Raw genomic sequence first — 18,120 nt, forward strand, 5'->3', positions numbered from 1 at the left:
CAAAAAAAAAAAAAAAAACCAAAACTGAATGTTAGGAAACTATAATAACCCACTTTGGTCTCAAAGAAGAGATATGAAGTTGTGCCTTCCCCACTTCTCAGATCTCTGAGACTATAGGTAAGGAACACTACGCATGCTGTAGGACTTCACTGATGTATTGGTTAATTCTTCTACAATATTTTTTTCTCTTTTTTATTCTTCTTCATTTCAAGAAATGGGACTCTGGGAAGGGGTGGAATATATTAGGAAATGTGAGTAAAATTTAAAAAGATCAACTTCTTTTTTAAAGAATACCTTTATGATGTATCTCACAGAGTAGTTTTATGGATTAAATTAGAAAGTGAAAGCACTTCATAACCACAAAGCAATATATAAATATTTTGATGGGGTAATTTTAGTGCTCTCTCTTTCTGGATTATCTTGACTATACATATATATATATATACACACATATGTATGTATGTATGTATGTGTGTGTGTGTGTGTGTGTGTGTATATATATATATATATGTGTGTGTGTGTGTGTGTGTGTGTATGTCATATCACATCAGTAGAACGAAAGCCCCTCGAGGGTAAGGATTGTTTTGTTGTCATCGTTGTATTCCTAGCACTAGCATGGCATCCTCTCCATAGCAGATGCTTAATTGTTGGATGAATGCACGTAATTTACCCAAGGTCACATAGCTCAAGAGTGGCAGAGCTAGGACTAGAACTCAGGTTTCCTGGATCCCAGACCAGTATGAGGAAGGGACAAGGGCAAAGAGTAAAGAGCCCAAGCCCTGCCGATTCCTAGCTATGTGACTTTGAGACAGTCAGTTTTCTCTTGACTTTCAGCATTTCCCCATATGTAAAATGCACCAGATGATCTCTCTAGCCCATTCCAGCTCTGGCATGTTGTTATTGAAAACTCCTGTGAAGAGCAGCACGGGGGACCCGGCAGGACCGCATCAGACCACTCCTTGGTCAAATACCAAAGTCAAGTTCAGTTTGTACTAATAGTCTCTATTTAGCCTGGTTCTGTCTCCATCCCTCCCTGGAGGGCAAGGAAGATGGCTTTAATTTGGCTCCAGTCAAAGGCCTTTTGTAAAAAGATTTTATTTTTAGAAAATGCTTTGAGCTGACATTGAAGTTTAAATGGTGTCGATGAGTGTTGCTGCATCAAGCTAATGACTATGATAACATTTGTTTGCTACTCAATATATAGATTGCTTAGCCAACAGCTGCCCTCTGAGGTCTGGCTTTAAGTATCTTTGAGAGACACACAATGAATTTGATACCATTAGGTAGGATGGATTAACTCTTCAATTTATGTGTGACTTTACTATGGAGTAGGGTGGAGGGAAGGAAGGGACAGGAGGATGGGAGTGTCCTTGAGGCACCTGTCCAAGAGAGGGTCACAGTCTGCAGGTATTACGAAGTAATTAGAAGATCATCGATTTCAAGCTGCAAAGGACCTTGGTGACCATCTAATCCAAGCCCCTCATTTCACAGATGAGGAAACTGAGGTTGAAAGACGTTAAGTGACTAGTCCAAGGTCATACAATTAGTCCTGAGGCATTTATGCAGCACTTTCAATGTATGAGACACTCTGCTATGCTTAAAGGAAGCCAGTATGCAGTCAGGGTTCTAACTTGGGTTCTCTGACTCCAGGGTGAACAAGTGTTCTTTCCAATGTACTCTAGCCTTTCTGGGAACATAGCTCAAAAGCTTAACCTTCTTTTGTGTTGGGAGTAGAGCTGCCCTTACTGGGATCCAGGTTTTCATCCATGAGCTGAGAAGAACCCTAGACTAGATAAATGGACCAGCCAAATCCCAGCTCTAAATCCTTATTTGAATTTTAGAAGCACAGGAATATAAAATAGGGTGTTGTACCTCTAGTCATGAGGACATGAGTTCAAGTCCTGACTGGACATTTGCTTAGCTAAGTGACCATGGGCAACTTACACATTCTCCTAGCCTCAGATTCCTCATCTGTAAAATGAAGATAAAACCTTGAAGGATCTAGTGCATAGGGTTGTTGTAAGTTCATATACATCACGTATGTAAAATACTTTGCACCCCTTAAAGTGCTCTGTGTGGCAGTATCATTACTGAGAGAGTGGCAGCTGTGTGAAATGAGAATACATTTGTACAGAAAGTTAGGCTGAATCTGAAAAGACTGGCAGGCATAACTATAGGCATGGAACCTCAGAACGAGAAAGGACCTAAGAGAAATTACCTAAATCAACTTCCTCATTTCACAAAGGAAGAAATAGAAATAGTTCAAGTTTATAGCATGAATGACTATTATAATACAGGCAGCATGGGATACTGCATAGAAAGCTTGTCTTCAAGTCAATTAGTCAGCGAACAAGCATTTATTAAGTGCTTAATATACTCCAGGCACTTTGCTAAGGACAAGGAATATCAAGTGAATCTAGAACACAGTCTCTGCCTTGGAGGACCTCACATCCTAATGTGGGAGAAGGCAAGACGAAAGACTTCGGTTCAGGTCTTGCCTCACATAACATACAGGAAGTGAGACCCTGGGTAAATCACTTAATCTGGCATTGTTTCAGGCCATTAAGACTACAAGATGCATACTGAATGCCAGTTCCCTTTAGCAGAAGAAGTTTCCTAGTGGGAGTACCTTATGTCATCGTAATCACTGGTCCAGTCCAATAATAATTACAATAATTAAAATCTATATAGAATTTTAAAATGTTCAAAGTGTTTTATATACATTGTCTTCCCTGAGTCTCAAAACAAGTCAGTTAAGTATTACAAGCATTATTCCCCTCATTAAAATTTTTGTTATATATTTATATTTATTACAAATTATTATATTGTCATATATACATTATTATTGTTATATATTTATATTATATTGTTATATATTATATTATATATGTTATATATTATATTATATTGTTATATGTGTTATTATATTGTTATATATTTATATTATATTATATTGTTATACATTATATTATATATTATATATATTATATTATATTATATTGTTATATATATGTTATTATATTGTTATATATTTATATTTATTACAAATTTAAAACAAATTTATTTATTTTATTCTGAACTTGAGAAATACAATAAACATTTCTGTAACATAGTAAAATAGAAAAAAAAGATGACTGCACATGAAACTCCATTTATCTGCTATATTCAACTTGCTATTCCTTTTAAATATGTAATAAATCATATAACTTGTTTTTTTCCTTTTTTCCTTCCATCCCCCAATCCCCCACCCCCTGCCCTAGAGATGGCTACTATTAGACACAAATGTGTATACACACATACACACACACACATTTATATATGTAAAATAATTCTATACATACTTCTATTAATCAATTCTTTCTCTGGATGCAGAAGATAAACCTGAAGCTCAGAGAGGTTAGCTGACCTTCCCAGGGCTACACATTTAGAGTCTGAACCAAGACTGGAGATGAAGCATCTGGCTTCAGGTCCACTGCCTTTCCCACTTTACCACACAATATAGCTTTCTAGGAAATTGAGGAAATCTAGGAGAAATTGTATATATTTGTTTGCATATTGTCTCCCTTATTGAATGTAAGCTTCATGACATCAGGGACTGTCTTTTGCCTCTTTTTGTATCCCCAGCACTTGATACAGTGCCTGGCACATAGTAGGAGCCTAATAAATATTGACTGATTGAGTTAGCACAATGCTTAGTAGATGTTTGTTGAACTGAATCAACCTGGTTGAAATGCTTAAATCTCCAAGAGGCCTAATGCTAAGCAATGGAATTATAGTTTCCTGCCCAGATCACAATCTAGTACAGGGTAATAAGACAGGGACACATTCAGCAGGCATTTAATAAATGCACATTGTGCATAAAGCATGGTACTAATTCCTGAGTTTACGGATTAGAGAGATGCAAATATAAGTAAGACAGAATCCATGCTTTCAAAGATCTTACAGCTTCCAAAGGTACACAAATTAGAATGCGACAAATGAATAGGGCAGGTTGAAGGAAAAGCTCATGCGAGGTCTGTGCAGCGAGAACTTATGCTTGGTTATTCTCCTGCCATCTACATCTTCTTTTTCCCATGGCAGATTTGTTAATAGCACTGGTCATTATTGGCCCAGAGAGCTCAAGAGGTGAGCCAAGTGAGTGTAGCTCCACACCACCTCCCTCTCATGGACATACTCTTACATGGATGAACATGGTTCTTCAGTGATGCTTCATAAAGGCTCCTTGTTCTGGAGCAGTTTGAGTATAAAGCAGGCTATAAAGGATATAGGTGGATCAACAGGTCTTGTTAGCTTTAACAATAGGAGGTTGAGTACTCCAGATTGGTCTTGCTCAATGACACCAGTGGGAATAATTCTGGAGCTTCTGGAAGGGCCTGCATCTGATTTGTCTCCTCACCAGGTGGTGACATCAAAGGGAAAGAGGAAGTGTCACTGACTACATTTAAAGAGCCAGGACCTATCTCCACCCTTTCAGAGATCTATGATTTCTAATAAGACAATTCACTTTTCAAAATGCTTTCTGTTCTCTGTGACTGACTATTAAGCTTTGTATTTGTTTTACTCTTTTTTTTTTTTTTTGGCTAGGCAATGGGGTTAAGTGACTTGCCCTGGGTCACACAGCCAGCAAGTGTCATGTGTCCGAGGCCGGACTTGAATTCAGTTCCTCCTGAATCAGAGCTCTATCCACTGCGCCACCTAGCTGCCCCCTAAGCTTCATATTTGAAAAAAAAAATGACTGCAAGGTAAAAATAGAAGAAGGCACCTCCCCCCCTTCTTTGCAGCGATCGTTGGCCTATGGGTGGTGAATATTGTAATGTCACACTTATCCCCACTATTTGTTGCTGAACTGGTTTATTCTCCTTTTTATTCTTTGTTATAACTTATGGCTCTGGCCTATGGGTGGTGAATATTGTAATGTCACACTTATCCCCACTATTTGTTGCTGAACAGGTTTATTCTCCTTTTTATTCTTTGTTATAACTTATGGCTCTATGGGAGTGGGAGGGAGAAGTGATATACTGGGAAATGTAACTGATGCCAAAACAATAAGCAATTTATCAATAAAATCATTTTAAAAGAAAATCATACGTTATTTTCATTAAATGTATTTTTAATAGGTAGGTTGAGTTTTTAAAAATATAACTTTGATTGAATCTTAGGGTTAATTCTCCCTATGGGTGGTGTGGGGGACTCCCATAGCGGATTTCATAGTGTAAGTAAAAGAGAAAAGATATCACCATTTTTAGCAAATTGTTTTCTAGGAATGTACCTCTTCCATAAAGTATGATATATCTGTTTGTGAGTATATGCTTATACATGGCTAAAATCACATCCCACATTCTTTATTGATTGACTAAATGCAATCATTACAAGTGAGTTACACATTTAGTAAATTACACTCCAGTAAATATGTGGCATGGAATTGACCCTAAGTCCATCACTGTGAAAAGGTCAAATTAAATCTGTTTAATATTTCTATTTCCTTAGTACTTATCTTTAATTTTCTGCCTGTATTTCTATAGTCCTTCCTCAAGTTTCTAAAATTATTTTTATTTCATTATTTCCAAATACATGTTAAAAAAATTTGGACAATCATTTTTTAAAATTTCGAGTTCCAAATTCTTTCCCTCTCTCCTAACCCTCCCCCATCTTTGAGAAGGTCAGCAATTTGATTTCAATCATATATGTCAAATCATGCAAAACATTTTTCTATTAGCCATTTGCAAAAGAAAAGACAAACAAAATATGATAATAAAAATAGAGAAGGTATGCTTCAATCTGCACTCAGAATTCATCAGTTCTCTCTCTAGAGGTGGATAGCATTTTTCATCGAGGGTCCTTGGGAATTGTCTTGGATCATTGTCTTCTAGATCATAGCACCAAAGCCTTTCACAGCTGATTATCCTTAATATATTGTTGTTACAATGTACAACATTATCCTGGTTCTGCTTACTTCATTTTTCATCAGTTCACATATGTCTTCCAGATTTTTCTGAAAGAATCCTGCTCATCATTTCTTATGGCGCAGAAATATTCCATTACAATCATATACCACAACTTGCTCAGCCATTCCTCAACGAATGGGTATCCCATCAATTTCCAGTTCTTTGCCACCACAAAAAGAGAGGCTATAGCTATTTTTGTATATATAGTTCCTTTTCCTTTTTTTTATCTTTTTGGGATACAAATCTAGTAGTTGTATTTCTGGGTCAAAGGGTATGCACAGTTTTATATCCTTTCAGGCACACTTCCAAATTATTCTTTGGAATGGTTGGACTAGTTTTCAACTCTACCAATAGTGCATTAGTGTCCCAATTTTTCCACATCATTTCCAGAATTTGTCATTTTCCTTTTCTGTCATGTTAGCCAATCTGATAGGTGTGAGGTGATATATCAAACTTCTTTTAATGTACATTTCTCTAATCAGTAGTGATTTAGAGCTTTTTTATGTGAATATTAATAGTTTTGATTCTTCTTCTGAAAACTGTCTGTTCCTATCCTTTGACCATTTATCAACTGGGGAATTATTCTTATTTTTATAACTTTGTTTCAGTTCCCTATATAGTTAAGAAATCAGGCCTTTATTAAAGAAACTTGCTATAAAATTTTCTCCCAGTTTCCTGTTTTCCTTCTAATTTTGGCTGCATTAGTTTTGTTTATGCAAAAGCTTCTTAATTTCATGTGATCTAAATTATCTGTTTTACTTCCTATAATTCCCTCTGTCTCTTGTTTGGTCATAAACTTTTGCCTTATCATAGATCTAAAAGACGTACGTTTCCATGTTCCCCTAATTTACTTATGATGTCACCTTTTATGTCTAAATCATTTATTCATTTTGACCTAAACATGGTATATGGTATGAGATGTTTGTCTATGGCTAGTTTCTGCCAAACTGCTTTCCAGTTTTCCCAGAAATTTCTTTTCAAATGGTGAGTTCTTACCCCAAAAGCTTGGATCTTTGGATTTATTAAACACTAGATTACAGTGGTCATTTGCTGCTGTGTATTGTGTACCTAATCTATTCCACTGAGCCACCACTCTATTTCTTAGCCAGTACCATATTGTTTTGATGATTACCACTTTGTAATATAATTTGAAATCTAGTACTACTAGGCCGTCTTCCTTCATTTTTTTTCCCATTGATTCCTTTGATATTCTTGATCTTTTGCCCTTCCAAATGAATTTTGGTATTATTTTTTCTAGCTCCATAAAATAATTCATTGGTAGTTTTATTGGTATGGCACTGCATAAGTAAATTAACTTAGGTAGAATTATCATTTTATTAAGTTGGCTCTGCCTATGAGCAATTAATATTTCTCTAATTGTTTGGATCTGTCTTTGTGTGAAGTGTTTTGTAATTGAGTTCATTTAATCCATGGGTTTGTCTTGGCAGGTAGACTCCCAAGTATTTATATTGTCAGCAGTTATTTTAAATTCAATTTCTCTTTCTATCTCTTCCTGATGGGTTTTGTTGGTGATATATAGAAATTCTGATGATTTATGTGGGTTTATTTTTATCCTGCAACTTTGCTGAAGTCGTTAATTATTTCAATTAGTTTTTAGTTGATTCTCTAGTGTTCTCTAAGTATTTCATCATATCATCTGCAAAGAGTGATAGTTTTGTTTCCTCATTGCCTATTTTTATTCCTTCAATTTCTTTTTTCTTGTCTTATTACTATAGCTAGCAATTCTAGTACAATATTGAATAATAGTGGTGATAATGGACATCTTTGATTTACTCCTGATCTTATTGGGAAGGCTTTGAGTTTATCCCCAATACAGATAATGCTTGTTCTTGGCATTACATAGATATTGCTTATTATTTTTTAAAAAGGCACCATTCATTTCTATGTTCTCTGGAGATTTTAATAGGAATGGGTATTGTATTTTGTCAAAAGCTTTTTCTTCATCTGTTGACACAGTTATATGATTTTTTGCTGTTTTTGTTATTGATACTTCCTCTAGTTTTACTGTGATGCCTCAATGTTGACCTGGGGTTTTTGAAGGCTGTGCAAAGAGAGTATGTTCAGAAAGGTTCTACCGGGGAGGGGGGGGAACTTCAAGTATGGGCCCAGCAACTGTCAATCAAATTATGTTTTTGACAGGCTCATTATCCAAAAATTGGTTACCAGGTAATGATTTTTTTTGGCCTCAGAAACTTTGGAAACCATTTAATGAGGTAGGGAGAAAGTAGACATTGGCAAAGGCACCCACAGGAAGGAAACTTCAGCTCTTTGGAAGTATTCAAGTGGTGGAGGGGGTTGAAAGTGAAAAGACAGAAACTAGCTGTGGGTATGATGGTTTCCACAATGGCTGAGAATAAAGATGCCTCCTCGGTAGGGGCCTGGAACATATGAGGGATGGGGATGGAGGGAGTGAAGATTGATAGAACATCTTCAGACAGGAAAACCAGAATTCACCCACAGTGTTACTATGCTGAGCTAGTATAACCTTTAAAAACTCAAAGACATCAAATATTGCATGACTGTCTTCGCTTGGCCCTTTGAGTCAGTTTTAATGACACCACCATCAGAGCAGTAACATTTATCCCATACACTGAGATTATATAACATACTCAAAAATGCAAGGTGTGCTGTCCAAGCATCTCCCTACCGGACCCCACTCTTCCAACACTTGCTGTTTTTGATTAAAATTTATGATCCACTCTTCAACTGGCGATATTTGTCCTGCTGCATCACATTTTCTCTCTCTCCATACCCTAAGGAACCTTCCTAAAATCTCTCCTCTATCTCAACGTTTTTTACCCCTCCTGTTTACAAGATAGCTTTTTATTGCACTCAGAGAGAGTGGCTAAAAGGTGATATGGGGTCTCCCAAACTAGCTCACTGTGGGATGCTGATCAGGCAGGAGGGAAGTTTTTCCCCCTTAGGGTGTGAGTTAATTCTGAGATGAAGGGCCTTTAGTTCAGCTGGTTATCATGCAGGGTTCATGAGTCCAAGGTCCAGGTTCAATCCCTGCGTGGCCAACTGGTTTCATTCAATTCTGTGACTGCAGAATGACCTCCCATCTCTCTCTAGGCAGCCTCCTTATAAAAGAGTGCCCAGTCTCATAAAAGGAACCAGCTGGCTATAGTGTCCTCACTATTGGGACAACTCAAAAAAGAAGGCTTAACTGATGCTGACAGGAAGCCCAGCATCGCAGAAAGTGCAGCATTGAACCAAGACTCAGAAGCCCTGGCTCCAGTCCCAGATTTCCCACTTATTAACTATGTGTCCTTGTATGAGTCATCTACCTCCCTGAGTCCATTTTATAGGATCTTAGTTGGAAGAGGTCTTAGAGTCCAACTCTGTCATTTTACAGATAAACACACTGAGGCCCAGAGTGGCCTTGCCAAAGACGGTACAATCTGTAGGTGGGGGAGGCAGGATTTGGACCCCAGTCTTCTGATTCCAAATCCAGCAGTCTCTATTGTACCATCTATTGCCTCACTTGTGAAAGTGAAATCACAGAGTTTTTACTGCCTACCTCACTTCACTGGAGTACTACAGTGACTGAATGAGAAGAAGTCCATTAAACTGTTCTTCAAAATGACATAAGGATACTGACTGCTAAACAAATCACATAAAAAGATGATAGATTAGTCATGTAATGAGAGTCAATCATGAGGCATTTATTAAGCTCTTATCATGTGCCAGGAAGTGAGCTAAGAGCTGAGGATAAAAAAAGAAGCAAAAACATGGTCCCTTCCCTCAAGGAGTTCATGGTTTATTAGAAGAGATAATGTACAAATAACTATATACATATAAAATATGTAGTCATGTCAAGTAAAGTTAAGAAGCAATTATTAAGCACTTATTGTATCCATAATTAGGCAATATAGTAATAACTATATACATATAAGATATATAGTCTTGTCAAGTTAAGAAGCAATTATTAAGAACTTACTGTGTGCATAATTAGGTACTGTGCTAAGCACTAAGGATAGAAAGAAAAGCAAAAAACAAAAACCAAAACCATTCCCTGTCTTTGTGTTGCAACGATTTTGTGAATGTAAAAGGCTTTAGGGGAAGTGCTGCCGTATTTTGGGTAGACCCTCTGTGGAGGACTTTATGGGCAGGAACCATAGAGCATGTGAAGACCGTGGTACATAGGTCATCCTTCTATGTCCCATGAAAGGATCCTTCGGCTATAGGGAATCCCCTCACATGGACGCGACCATGAAAGTACGAAAGGATTGAAGTCCACCAATGTGAGCTGCCATTACTATTTCCTGAGCTGGTAGTACCTTCTTTTACAAAGAGTAGAGCACATATGTCTTCTGTGTTAGATTGAGATAAGGTATAGAAATGACTGGGCTTTAAAAACATCCCCACCAAGGCCTGCCCTAGTCTAGGCCCCATGGCTCCTCTTAACCTGCTTTCCTACCACCATCCTCAGAATTGCTCCATGCCATGGAACTGGGTAAGTCCAGGATGCTGATAAAAGTTCAACAATATGGGGCTGAGGAATGGAAGCCCAATTAAGTTCCTATACTGCTAAGTTAGTTTAAGATTAGGTCTTAAGATTCTGTTTATATTTTCCTTCTTTCTTGATCACTTTATAAACTTGATGGGATCTTTGACACTCTAATGACCAATGCTGGCATCTGTAGGATATAACACATGCTTACCACCTGTTTGACCTTGGACAAATAACCCACCTGGGCCTCAGGTTCCCTGTCTATAAAATGAGGGGAGGTCCTATACAGCTGTAGGCATAGGAGCCTAGGAGAAGAGAATTCTGGAATGGTTGTTCCCTTCCAGATCTGAGATTCTGTGATTACAGAAGGGGAAATTGTTTCCTAATAAATCTATTTGTCCTAGAGTTAGCATAAGAGCCCAGGCTATCCAACTCCAGTCTAGTGTTCTCTCTCTTTTACCTTGATGTTTCATCATTAGAGCTGATAAGGGTTATTTCACCCCTAGCTGAACAGCAATCTTGTGGTATGTTGGGATTCCCTGATCTGCAATGGTAGATGATTGTCAAGAGAGGCGGGAGAGAGAGGTATGTGTGTGGTGGAAAGGAGAAGAGGGCTAGATTCAGAGTGAGAGGACCTGGGTTCAAATCCAACTTCTTAACACCTGCACAAACTCAGACAATTCACCTCAATGGGTCTGTTTCTTCATCAGTAAAATAAGACCACTAGAGTGGAGGAGTCCTAATACCCCTACTTGTTCTAAGTCTATGCTGTGATTAATAATAATAGTTTCCATTCCAAGTAACCCATTTGGTAAAAGTGGCTATGAGGAAGAGGTCATTGAAGTTTGCTCTCTTGTTTCTTCTAACCTTAGAATCCAGGTTAACTTAGGGCCTCAGCAGTGAGGCACAATTAAATCTAGACTTGAGTGCATGATCCAAGTCACCCAGAACAGCTGTCTTTTGGTCCAAGGGAGGCAGTGTGATGCTGTGTGTTGAGTGTTGGACTTGAAGCCATAATGGCCTGGGTTTGAATCCTATGACAGGCTGTGTGACCTTGGAGAAGTCCCCTCACCTTTCTCAGCCTCCATTTCCTTTCTGCACAAGGGGGATAAAAATATCCATAGGACCAACTGCTCACAGGGTTACTGTATGTCCAAACAAGATGATCTGCTCAACTCCAAAGGGCCCCACGTCAGTGATTGCTTTCTTCTTCCCATGAGAACACTTTGAACTTAACTTGGAGGAAAAGAGGCACAGATGAGAAACACACACACATCTACGATGGATGGAATTCCCTAAGAACATAGTGGGGTCCTTGGACAAGTTATTTTATGTCTCAATTTCTTCTGTCTGTAAATTGAGGATAATAATGTTTGATTTAACAATGTTCCAAGGATGGTGTGAGGAGAAAATTAGATAATAAAAGGAAAGTACTTTGAAAAAAATAAAGGTGTCATATAAATGTCAATACAATAGTAATAATAGTGCACACTTTGCGTAGCATTTTAAAGTTTATAAGTGGTTTTTCTGCATAACAATCCTGTGATGTAGTACAAGTTATTTTTATCCCTGTTTTACAAATGAGAAAACAGACTCAGCAAGGGAAAACAACTTACCCAAGGTCACAAGACTAGTAATTGTCAAAAAATAGATCTTCTGTCGTCAAGTTCAGTACTCTAAATAAAGTCACAATGTAAGTTTCTATCTCTGTCTCTGTGTCTGTCTCTGTCTCTCTGAGAGAGAGGTTCTTGATGATTTGGAAGCTGTCTCTAAATGAAAGGAGCTAAATAGTCATAGGATCATATATTTAGGGCTAGAACAACTCCCCCATTAAACAGATGAGAAGACTGAGCTCCAAAAAGGTCAAGTAATTTTCCTAGGGTCACACAGGTCAAAAATGGCAGGGTCCTTTGACACCTGGGAATGTGACCAACATGGAAGAGAATGCTGATAGCCAGGGGAAAGGAATCTGTGGATTTTCCAAACACACACACACACACACACACACACACACACAAAACTCCAAAATACCTGGATAAAATGTGACTCTGGGGGGCCACTTGCCTCCCTGGGGAGCATGTGCCAGCAATTAGAGCTAAATCCATCTTTGAGAGTCATTTGGCCCCATTCCCCACAGCCACAGAACTCCTGAAGTCTGGAGGGAGGCTTAAACAGGGAAACATCAATAAGTGAGTTTGTGAAACAGACTTAATCCTCGCTCAGATTCAATGGGTAGCTGGCCTTAGGAGCTACCTGCAGTTGCAGAACCATTTACCATTCCCCAAATTGTTGTCAAGAGATCGCATCTACAAATTGATTGTGAACAGAAAGATGTTAAGCCTGTAGATGCAGGTTGGCAATTTAAATTTCCTACTCTATTCCAAACAGTTTTGCAAAGGACTCCCTGCCCCCCACCGCGTCCCAGTCCAAACTCTACTCCCAGAATGACCTTTGCCCTGCACACAAGATGACAGAGTTTTAGAAGTGGAAGGTAGCTTGGAGATCACCGAATTTAACCCTCTTGTTTTATAGATGAGGAAACTGAAGCCTAGAAAGGGGAAGTGAATTACTGGAGGTAACACAGCTAGGTAGGATTTGAACCCAGCGCTCTTTCCATCACAGAGATGACATCTATGTGTCCCTTTCTTTTATGGACCCTCAAAACCTTTAAGATTTGCTCAGATTGAAAGTAAAGCTATAGATGACAGAATCACAGAACTGAAAGGGATCTCCAAAGTCATTTTTTTTGAGACTGGTTTCCTTACTTCCCCAGTGAGATAGGTAAAACAAAATTTTGAAGTGCAGCACCCACTCCTGGAACTAATCCCAATATGATCAATACGAGAACCTTTAACCTGCTCACTTTTGAACCTGGGCCAGTTCACTCCTCATTAGGCAGTCTGGGGGCTTCCACCAGGGCCCACCATATTAATGCCTGACTTAGTGATACCCTCTCTGTGTTAGCCCAGACCTCCTCAATGCAGGTGATGCACCAGCCTCAGCCTCCTCAGCAGGAGGGACAAGAGGTCTGTGGCACTTTGCCTGGCCCTCTGGAATAATTTAATCCAGTCACTACAACAGCACCAACAAAGGGTCACCTAGACTCTGCTTGCAAACCTCTGTGAATGGAAAGAGCTTATGAACGAGCAAGGAAGAAGTCTTCCTTACCTTAAATCTGCTGCCTCCCTATATCTTCCACTGGCTCGTTCTATCTCTGTCTTCTAGGACCAAACAGCATAAGTCTAACAACAACTACAAATATATGTTAAATGCTTACTGCAAACAGAAAACTGTGCTAAATCTAGGAGAAGGTACAAAGTCAAGATAATGCATGATCCCTGATCTCATATGGCAACCCTTAAGATTTATGAGGACAGAGACTAACCTGCCCATAAATTCTCTATCCTTCAAGCAAAACACTCCTGATCAAGTTCCCATCTGCAAAGAAACAAAACAGAAACCTCCAGGCAGGATGATCAGAAATCTTTGAGTATAGATACTGAGAACAATGTGAGATTTGATCAAGGAAGGCCCAGAGACAGGCTTCATAAAGCCGATCAATACCACAAATGCAAGTTGGACAAATGTGGAATTCTAATGCTGTTTCAAGTGCTGACCTGGATAGAAAGGTCCCCAGGGAGAAAGCAGCTGGGAATAATTAAATCCCTGCAAATTCCCAAGGCTATCCTGCTTTCATTTACTTTTAAAATGCACACACATACACAGAGAGACATATATATATATACATAAATACACAGTCAACAAGGTAAGTGACTCTCGGCATGCCAAAAGAATTCACTTATCTGTTGAGTTAAAAATGTCATAAGGCATTTTAAAATGCAAGGTTAATGTGTATGCTTGAGGATTTGGACTTACAGTTCTCTAATTACCTATGGACACAACTGAGCTGAACGCTGAAAGAGTAATTAGGGCTTATCATGGCAATGAGAAACACAGCACGGCTACCAGGGAGATGTTTAAATGATGTTTGGTGAGCCATACCACAGAACTTTGAGCACACAGTTAGGTGCCCTTAGGCTTATGCCCTTCTAGAAAATTATTCTTAACTGAAGATTCAGAAATTTTTTCTTTCCCTATGAAAAGGACACATAAGAAAAACTGCTGAGGCTAGGAGTAAGTACATCATCTCCTTAAGGTTTTGACGGAGCCAAGAAATGTCAAACCATTCCAATATCTTTGCCAAGAAAATCCCATGTATAGTATCGTCCATGGGGTCATGAAGAGTTGGACACAACTGAATGACTCAACAACAACAAACCACAACAACGTGTAGCACAAAGACAAGCAAAGCAAACCAACACCAAAGAATTAATGTGATCTTGGTCTTCTTGAAGAGAACTGTACTCTGCCCCGGTCACACCACCGAAGGAGTACTATATTTGGACTTGTCTAAGAAGGACATTGATGAACTAGGGAGAGATGAACAGCCAAGACAGTGGAGGACCTTGAGGTCGTGTGCTGTGAAGATGGGACAAAGGGGATAGAGGCATTTAGCCTGGAGAAGACAAGGCTTAGTAGGGATAGGATAGCTGTCTTCGAATATTTCAAGAGCTGTCAGATAGAAGAATAAATTGTCCTGTTTAGCCACAGAAATCAGAACTAGGAGAGCTGGGCGTAATCCCACAGATGATTTATGCTTGAAAATTGTCAGGAAAAACTCTAATGATGAAAGCTCTCCAAAAAGGGAATGGGTTGCCGTGAGGTATAGGGAGGTTTCCCTATACTGGAAATCTTCAAGGATAACCATTTGTCAGGTGCTTTATAATAAGGATTATTTTTAAAGTATGGATAGGACTAGATGACTGCTGAGATTTCGTCCTACTCTAGAAGTCTATGATTCTGTATAGTGAGAGGAGCATTGGATCCGAGATTAGCAATCATTGGTTTCATGACCAGTTCTGCCATTTTGCCAACTGTCTGGCCTCAGACAAGTACATTTATTTCTCTGGGCTTCTGTTTTTCTCATTTGTCAACTGGGGATAATAACACTGGCCCTGTCTTGTACTTAGCCTTTAAACTGTCAAGTGCTACGGTTAACATAAGATATTACTCATCCCTCTCTGTGCCTTTGCTCATGTACCCCCTCCCTCCCATATCTGGAATGAACTCCTTCTGTCTTCCCAAGGACTGTATACAGTATCTATGCCTGTTGACATGCTTCTCTTTCTTTAAGATGCAACTCCCATGGAACCATCTCAGATTTTATGTAATTATGTAAACACTCTTCAACACTCTCAGAGCAATAATGTGTACCATGGACAAGTGTCAAAGAACCTGAACTACAATCCCAGCTCTGTCCTTAGTACTGATCTGACCATGAACAAAGAGACTTGGTTCCCCTCTCTGGATCTTAGTTTCTTCACATATGAAATGAAGGGTCTGGGCTAGATCAATTCTAAGTTCTTTTCTAACTCTAAATCTTTGATAATACAATTTGTAAAGCACTTTTCAAACCCTAAAGTGCTACATAGATGTTAGCTATTATTATCATTCATGATAGCAATTGGGATCTCTCCTGTTTCCATTTTTTTTGGGTAGGGAGGGAAGAAGATTTGGACCTGTGACTTCATAGATGTGGGGACTCATATAGAGACTCATCTATAGTGTTGTCTTTGAGGGCTCCCTGGGGGTACTGACCATGCGATTGAGCTGTTAAGTGACTTGCCTGTGGTCATTAAACCAGTATGTGTTCACAGAGCAAGGACCTGAACCCAGGTCTTCCTGACTCTTATGCAGGCCCTCCATCCTTTATACCACACTTCCTCTTGAGAATTGGTTGGATTCTAATTTGTACATGTACTTATCTGCTAGTATAGATTACCACCTGTGCTAGGCTATAGACTCTGTAAGGGTATGAACTGTGTCTTATTCATCTTTGCATCTTCCATACATACCTCCATACAGTAGGTACTTAATAAATGTATGTGGAAGAGGACCACTTGGTATAACTTCCCCTGGAGACTAGTGGGATTTGTACATGTGGAAAGAGGGGAAAAGTCTGTTCTTTGATGGGAAATATATGAACCAATGCGTAATACAAGACCATAAAAGGTATGCCAAAGTTAATCACGTGAGAATCAGCAATACTTACTCCTGTCATTTGCAAGATGGACAATGGGATCTTGTGTTTGCTGAAGCCTATTCTGCTCTCAGATCAGCATGTTGGGCAAAAAAAATCAAACATATGTGGCAAATAGAGAGCACATAGCATTCAAAAGTTTTAAAGTTCAGTTACAACAGCATTTGTATCTCCATGAGATTAAGAAAATACCAGGATTTATAGATGATGCCTGATTAGGAAGATTTGTTTAGAATTCTAGAGATTAGACAAGCCTACCTTTGTACATCAGACATCCTGGCAACCTTGCAGAGATAGTCAGGATCAATAAAATTAATCACCAAGTATTTATTAAGCTCCCGCTATGTGCCAGAGACTGTTTTATTTTAACAGAAGAGACAACAAATACACAAATAAGCATAGACAGACTAAATGTTCAGAGATAGGGAGTGAGAGAGTGAGAGTGAGAGAGAGAGAGAGAGAGAGAGATTGAGCAAACAATGGCAATTGGGGAGATTAGGAAAGTCTTCATATAGAAGCTGGTACTTAAGAGTGAGATTCTGTGAGGTGGAGGTAAGAAGGGTATGCACTCCGGTTACAGGGGACAACCAGTGCAAAGGGACAGAGATGGGTGAATGTTGTGAGAGTGTTGCGAGTGATCAACGGAGAGGAGGCCAGTTTGGCTGGATCACAGAGTGAAGGAAAGGAAGTAATGTCCAATGCGACTGGAAAGATCAATTGGGGGCACATTGTGAAGGGTTTTGAAAGCTAAACCGAAGAGTATGTATTTTATCCTAGACGCAATAGGAAGCCACTGGAGTTGGTTGAGTAGGGAAAGGACATGGTCTGATTTATGCTCAAGGAAAATCACCTTGGTAGCAGAGGAGGTAACGGACTGATGTAGGGAGAGATTTGAGGCAGGGAGACCAATTCAGAGGCTGTTGCAACAATCTAGGTGAGATAGGATGAGAGTCCAAACTTGTGTGGTAGCTATGTGAGTAAAGAGAAAGGGTCAGATATGGAAAGTTGTGGGGGCGGCAAAAACAAAATTTGACAAATATTAATTGAATATGGGAAAAGTGAGGGAAAGTGAGGAGTCCAGGGTGGTTCCGATATTATGAACCTGGAGAATGAAAGGATAGTGGTATTTTGTGGTACTTTGACAGAAGTAGGGAAACTTGGAAAAGTGAAAGTGTTGGGGAGAGGAAAGACTAAATTCAACTTTGAACATGTTGAGTTTAAGAAATCCCTGGAACATCCAGTCTGAAACCTCCAAAAGGCAATTGATGGATGATCTTGGACTGAAACTCAGGAGAGAGATGGGGGCTGGATGTATATTTCTGGAAATCATCTGCCTAGAGATAGCATCAGAGCAGCTGAGGTTGCCATGATGGAGAATGTAAAAGGGGAAGGCAAGAGTTTAGATTCAATGTGGGGTCATTGCTGCATATGGCTGAGGTGGAGTGAAGGAGATCATGAGATCTGAGGAGGGTGAGAAATTGAGAGCCCAGATAGTTTTAGGGATCATCAATGTGAATGTTCAAATCCCTTAAGGGCAGGAGTTGAGGGAGGAAAGAAGATGAGTCAGGTGCCAAAAACTCTGAAAAAAGGAGGCAGGATGG

This window comes from Vombatus ursinus, unplaced genomic scaffold (genome assembly GCF_900497805.2).
Source record: "Vombatus ursinus unplaced genomic scaffold, bare-nosed wombat genome assembly UNPS02014820.1, whole genome shotgun sequence".
NCBI classification, from domain to species: domain Eukaryota; kingdom Metazoa; phylum Chordata; class Mammalia; order Diprotodontia; family Vombatidae; genus Vombatus; species Vombatus ursinus.